Below are 5,707 nucleotides of genomic sequence, written 5' to 3'. Positions count from 1 at the left end.
CTGTGCAGAACTAGCCTGACTTTAAAAACAAACCAGAGGAAGGAGGCTGGGACCTCTGGGAGTTTGAGGTTTTCCCTCTGGAGATGGGAGCCACGGAGGGTCTCGGGGGAGAGGGGCGTGGTCGGCTTCCCCTCCTCCCACCTCTCTGCCTGCGTCACATCCCTTACTGTTCTTTTCCCGTAATTGTGCGTTTGTTTGTATGGTTGTGTCGAGCCTTTGTCTCTGCCGGCGGGCTGACAGCTCAGGAGGAAGAGGCCACGCCCCACACAGAAAGACTCAGAAGGATGAGGCTTGGGGGGGGGGGCCCTTCCCCTGGCTCACACTCTGCAGAGCCATTTCCTCCTGGTGACCGTGGCCCCCAAAGCCTCGAAAGCCAGGGCCCGCCGCCCCTGGGGGGGACCCCTCCGCCCCTGGGGGGGACCCCTCCCTCCGTCAGGTGTCTGCACCTCGGCTCCCGCTCCCCTCCGGTCCTCTGCCTGCATCTGAAAACTTCATGAACGAGAGAAAGGAGGGAGACAATGGCCAGGGAGGGGGGCGGGGGGGGGAACCCAGTGTCAAGCCACTCTCAACTCCGCATTTTCCACGGCATTTAAATGCCCGCGAGCAGATTAACGAGGCCTCGGCAGCGGCGGGCGGCGGCACTGCCGTATCTGGAGCGCCAGCCTCGGCCGTGTGAATATTGATGGCCAGGCGGGCTGGAGGCGGCCGCGCGGCTTTATCTCGCGGGCCCAGGCTGCCTGGCCCTTATCGGGCCGGCCCGGCTGCACAGCTGCTCCCGCCTGCCCGCGCCGCCCCCGCCGCCTGCTTTGTAATCAGAAGAGAAGAAGTTGCTGTCTTGATATTTCCATTTTTATCTCTTTTATTGACTTCATTTTCATGGCTTTCGGGGAGTGTTTTCTGTGGTCGCTCACATCTTTCTGCTGCCCCGGCCCCTTGACCGGGCTGCGGGAAAGGGGAGGCGGGGTGAAGACCCGGCGCCCCCTTCTCCAGCCTCGTGGGCCCCTCTTCTCCCCGGTGCCCCTCCCCCCCAGGTCCCTCCCACAGGGCCACACCCTCCAGGTCCAGGGCCCTGGACGTGCAGGTGCACACCCCTCGCCCCGGTCTCGAGCTCCCAGCAGAGCCCCAGGGAGGAATCGGTCTCAGCAAGCCTTAACTGCAGCCCCTGAGGGACCGCGGGTGTGGGGGGGGGGGGGCCGGGCCCGTCACAGGTGAGGGACGGGCACTCCGAGCCTCCTTCCCCTCGGCTGCCTCCATGGATGTGGGGGAGACGTGATTATCTCCCCTTCGCAGACGAGGAAGCCGAGGTTCTGAGGGGTTATCAGTCGCCGCCACCTTGCTCCCCGCTGCTGACTCGTGGCAGAGAGGGACTGCCGAGGGGCCGGGCCTGCAAGATGCGTCTGTGCAGGGCACAGAGCCGGCAGGGAGGAAAGACCCGCCACCGGCTGCTGGCCTCCTGGCTCCGTCCGTCCTCTGAGGGTCAGGGTGGTCAGATCCCCGTTGCGACCGTTAGCCAGAGTGTGTGACACAGGGGGCCGAGGGGCCGGGCCTCCCCCGAGAGCCTGGCTGAGTGTCACCAGCGCCCCTGTACTGGGTGGAATAGCATCTCTCCAAAAAATATGTCCCCATCCTGATCCCAGATGTGGGTCGTGAATGTGACCGTGTTCAAAAAGGTCTTTGCAGATGTGATTAAAGAACCTCAAAGTGACACCATCCTAGATTAGGGGCGGCCTCAATCCAATGACTAAAGTCTCTGTAAGAGAAAGATGCAGACACAGGGGCGAGGCCATGTGAGGACAGAGGCGGAGGTGGAAGGACACAGCCGCAAACCCAGCGACGCCTGGGCCCCCGGGGGTGGACGAGGCTGGAAGGACCCTCCCCTGGAGCTTCTGGAGGGGGTGCATCCCCTCCTGGATCTCAGACTCCAGCCTCCGGAACTGGGAGCAAAGAGACCTCTGTTGTCGAGGTGCCCACCTGCGGCCACCTGTTAGGGCAGCTCTGGGCACTCACACCGTCCCCACGTGGCTGAGACCCCGTCCCTGCCCACCCCAAATCTATAACAGCAAGCCTGGTGCCTGCTCCCACAAAGGTGCTCTGCAAACATTAGTTGAACGAGCACATTAACCCAAGCGGAGGGCTCAGGCCTGAGCACCAGGCTGTGCGTGGGGAGTGTGGGTGTGTAGGAGCTGGGCTGCCCCTGCGCCCCCCGCAGCCCCGCATCTCCCAGCCCCTTGTGGTTAGGAGGGCACATACCCCCTGGGGCTCCAGCTCCTCTCTGGAGGTGCTGAGGCCGTGGCTCTGGGAGGTCTGAGCAGGGCGGGGGCGGGGGGGGTGGGGCTCCACTCACAATGACGTTTGCACGAGAAGGAAAAAGTCTTGCCGACTGACCTGCTCCGGCGGCAAGCCCGGCCCACCCAGACCAATATGGTGGTGGCCCCCACGGACCGAGGGACTTAGGTGGCCTGTGTTTGCAGGTCACGGCACGAGCCGGTGCTTATGAAGAGTGCGATCACCAGAGGCCACTGCAGCAGGGGGGGTTAGACGTGGCTTTGGATGTTCTAAAAAGAGGAAATCAGAGAATCTGTGTGCTGTTTGGGATATGTTATTTTCCACAATTCGTGCTAAAGAACAGAAAGGCTGGCAGCTGGTGCGGACCAGTGTGGTTTCTGTCACTAAAGAGAAGGGTCAAAGCCGGAGGCGATGCTGAGGCTCGCTTAAGCCATTGTTCCCACCAGCCACCGCTCCCAGTGGGGGGCCTCCGATGACTGCCATGGGGGTTGGAGAGAAGCCCCTGGGCTTGGGAGGGACGCCTGGGAGATGGGCCAGACCAAGGTGTCCCTGGGATGAGGGGCATTCCCACGTTAAGCCACTCCCTGCCCAGGGATCTGGGGTGCCGCCCCCCCTGCACGCAGCTCCCAGGTTCCACACCAGCAGGGCTCTGGCCCCTGGGGGCCAGGACTAAAGGCTCAGCGGAGGTGGGAGCTGGACAAGCCCAAGGACAGCCAGGCCCCTCAGGCCGGTGACGGCAAGGCGTGACGCAGACCCCCACGGCCCACCAGGCACCTCCAGGACAGAGGACGGTCCCCAGGGCTGCCCACCCCACACAGCACACGGCAGACACTGTTTGCAAGCCAGAGACACTGAGGTCCAAGAGCTGGAGAGATGGGGTCAGCCCGGACACGGCAGGGCCAGCGGGGGCGGCCCTCGTGCCCCCACGTGAAGGCCAGGCCCCTCCAAGGTAGAGGCCATTAGGCACCACACGCAAAGCCCTAGTTAGTAACAGAAATAAAAGGCCGTGTGCTCCCTGGTAGCGTCCTCGCCGGGGGCCAGGTGTTCAGTTAGGGTCTGTCCAAACTGCTCTTACAGCTCCCCCACCCCATGTCCGCCTAGACCAGCCCCTGTTCCTTCCTGTCCCCCCCACAAATGTCCCCCACCCGAAACGGCCCCCTCCCTCCAGCCAGGGTGCAGACTCCAGCCTCCAGGTGAATCTCGTGGGATTTGGGGTTTCCTGTTCTTCTAGCTGAACATAAGCTTCCCATGCCCTCGGTCCCAGGAGCCAAACCACATTCCTCCGCCCTGGGCTAGAGCGGACACCACGGCAGACAGGCCCGCGCCCCGGGCCCCAGGCTCACCTCGGGTCCGCAGGCCTGATGATTGCGGAGAACCGCTCTGTCTCCTGGGCCACAGCCCAGACCAGGTCCCTGAGGCCACTCCCCTGGGCCAGCCAGACCCCGTCCAGCTGCAGAGCTGCAAACGAAGATATTTCTGTTGTTGCCAGGGGCAGGTTTGCGGTCCTTTGTCATGAGCCTCAGGGCACTCGTCCAGTGTGCGGGACCGCCCTCTTAGCACCCTGGGCTCGGACACCTGGGCCCAGGCTGGGCTGTGACGAGGAAGACCCAGGGCTCGGGGCAGGGGAGATGGCAGCAGGGGTCACCTGGTCTCCCCCTGAGCCCCACCCCACAGGAAGTGGGTCCTACGCCAGTTTGTAGAAGCGAAGGGTACGTGACTTCCGGAAGGACAAGAAACGCCGACCAGCAAAGATTCCTCAGCTAGGACACAAAAAACATTTGCTGTGGGAGAAAAAGTAGAAAATAGGACTTCGTCAAAAGTAACACCTTCTGCTCTTCCCGAGACTCCGTTAACGAAGCGAAACAGCAAGACACAGAGAAAATACGCACAGTACGTACATGTGACTCTTTGCGTTGACGATTCATAAGGAATTCTTGTGGCTCTGCAACAAAAGTACAGACACCCAACGAAACGTGGCCCAAACATTAGACACTTGGGTAAAAGAAGACAGACAGATGGCCAACGACCACGTGAAAAGATGCTCGACGTCCCTAGTCGGAGAAATACCAATTCATTGCATATCGCTGCACATCAACTAGAAAGACTCAAATTGAAAAAAGAAAAGAAAAACCTGGGGCACCTGAGTGGCTCAGACGGTTGAATGTCCGACTCTTGATGTCGGCTCAGGTCATGATCTCACGGTTGGTGGGATGGAGCCCCAAGTCCGGCCCGGTGCTGACAGCGCGGAGCCTGCCTGGGAATCTCTCCCTCTCTCCACCCCCCCCCTCTCAAAATAAAACTTAAAAAAAACCAAAAACAAAAATGTCTTGTTAAATTCCAAAAAAACAAAAAACCTGACTATCAGATGTTAGCAAGGAAGTGGAACTCGTGGGGACGTAAAATCAGGGCAAGTACCTGAGAAGACAGTTGGGAAATTTCTCACGAAAGTGAACGTCCTTGCCACGTGACCGGCGCTTGTGCTCGGAGGCACCTCCGAAGGAAGGGAAGGAAGGGAAGACCAGCGGTCTTGCGCACAGACGTCCGCGGTAGCTCAGCCCGCGATAGCGAAACACCGGGAAGAACCCGGCGTCCACAGGTACGGGTGCTCGCGTGCCGGGAGGACGGCGTGGGGACTCAGGGCACGAGCACGTCCCCGGAGCGTCGTGCCGCTGCGCGGAAGCCGGGCGCAGAACGTGTGTACCGCGTGACCCTGCCGCCGTGCCGAAGGGCCAAACGCATCTTGTTAGGATAGCGGTCCGGTGGGTGCTTGAACTGGGGGCGGGGAGAAGCGATTTTAGGGGGGTACCAAGCGACGGAAGCGTCCTCTGCCTCGTGTGCAAAGTGGGCGTGTCGGTCCCCACGCCTTGCGCCGCGTGCGTGCGTACGTGCCGCCGTCTGCGAGCTGGCGTTAACCAGGCCCGGGCAGCGGGGAGGAGACCGACGCTGCTGCGCGCGATGGCCCCGGGCGGCCCCGGCCCTGCGGCGTCCGGCCAACCACAGGCGTTTGCTCCTTGCTCACGTTACTTGGCGGCGGTGACAGGTTGGCTGTGGTGGCTCTCGTTCCCGCTCACAGAACGAGGCCCTTGGCGCCTCCCGAAGCTGCCGCTCTGTCCCCACACGTTGCACGGGCCACGATGCCAGGGGACCCCGCCCGACGCTGGAGGAAATACTGCCTCTCCAGAAAGCAGGGGCGGGGTGTACCCTTGCCATAGGGAAGGTCAGGGAGTGCGTCATTGCAGAGGCATCGCCGGCCCCTGGGGAAGCCAGCAAAGGCGGCCCAGGGCCCTGAGCTGGGGCTGGGAGGTCGGGTGATACAGGCGGTCCAGGGGGAGGAAGCGTCCCCTGAGCCAAGCCAAGATGATGGATGCCAGCGGGCGGTGACAATCGCCACCCTCACCGAGCCTGACCGGCCCCAGCCTGC

The 5,707-nt window shown here is 62.1% G+C and overlaps 1 long non-coding RNA gene across 1 annotated transcript; it reads right to left on the bottom strand.

Annotated features, from left to right (window-relative positions):
• Positions 1 to 851: 851 nt before the first annotated feature.
• Positions 852 to 5,160, bottom strand: LOC122208319. Its single transcript, XR_006197197.1, has 6 exons — positions 4,702 to 5,160; positions 4,185 to 4,390; positions 3,932 to 4,067; positions 3,630 to 3,744; positions 2,386 to 2,555; positions 852 to 1,750 (listed from the first exon to the last, which is right to left on the bottom strand). It is a non-coding gene; the product is annotated as an uncharacterized LOC122208319 (long non-coding RNA).
• Between the last annotated feature and the right edge of the window lie 547 nt (positions 5,161 to 5,707).

The sequence above is a fragment of the Panthera leo genome, chromosome E2, assembly GCF_018350215.1.
Source record: "Panthera leo isolate Ple1 chromosome E2, P.leo_Ple1_pat1.1, whole genome shotgun sequence".
Classification (NCBI taxonomy): domain Eukaryota; kingdom Metazoa; phylum Chordata; class Mammalia; order Carnivora; family Felidae; genus Panthera; species Panthera leo.
This window is presented reverse-complemented; position numbering and strand designations above follow the sequence as displayed.